The sequence below is a fragment of the Triturus cristatus genome, chromosome 7 (assembly GCF_964204655.1).
Source record: "Triturus cristatus chromosome 7, aTriCri1.1, whole genome shotgun sequence".
NCBI classification, from domain to species: Eukaryota; Metazoa; Chordata; class Amphibia; order Caudata; family Salamandridae; genus Triturus; species Triturus cristatus.
Window position 1 is genome coordinate 1,150,974,385 of NC_140590.1, and position 775 is coordinate 1,150,975,159.

A 775-nucleotide genomic window follows, 5' to 3' on the forward strand; every position below is an offset into this window, starting at 1 on the left:
GAGCTATTATCTGTTTTGATTTTGAAACCTGGCTATTGGCGAATTGGTAGTGTGCATTTTAGAATTGTATTTCACACCCTTAGTATTCTGTCTTTATATTTCCACTCAATCACTCTTAATTAAAATTATATAATCCACCCTCAGTTACCAAGTGCATGTAATGGAGCCATATATAAAGCAGTGGGAGACGTATAGGTATGAAGCGGAGGAAGCTCATCACTGAGGTCACGTGCAGAGTGCGTATGTCACTCATGAACCTTGGGGAAGGTCTGTAAGTGTGGGTGGCTCTGTGTGTGTGTGTGTGTGAGGCTCTATGTGTGTGTGTGTGTATATGTGTGTGGCTCTGTGTGGGTGGCTTTTTTTGTAGGTGGCTCTATGCGTGGGTGGCTCTGTCTGTGTGTGGGTAACAGTGTGTGTGTAGGTGGCTCTGTGTGGGTGGCTCTATTTGTGTGTGGGTTGCTCTATGTGAATATCTCTGTGTAGGTGGCTCTGTGTGGGTGGCTCTGTGTGTGTGGGTGGCTTTGTGTGTGTGGCTCTGTGTGGGTGCAAATGCAATCGGTCTCGGCATTGTTAAAGTTAGAGCTATTGGCATTGCTCATGACAATGCCGTTTCTTTAAATGTTTTAAAAACATAAACAAAAAGAATGTCATGAGCAATGCCAATAGCTCTAACTTTACCAATGCCGAGACCATTGCATTGTAAATGCTTGTTTCGGCTTGTGCTGTGGCCCAGGAAAAGGGGTTCTTCTGCATTGGAATGTTAAGGTCTAGACTA

The 775-nt window shown here is 44.4% G+C and overlaps 1 pseudogene; it reads left to right on the forward strand.

Moving 5' to 3' along the window:
• Positions 1-201: 201 nt before the first annotated feature.
• Positions 202-296, forward strand: LOC146811298 (Nuclear RNase P; annotated as a pseudogene).
• Positions 297-775: the final 479 nt, after the last annotated feature.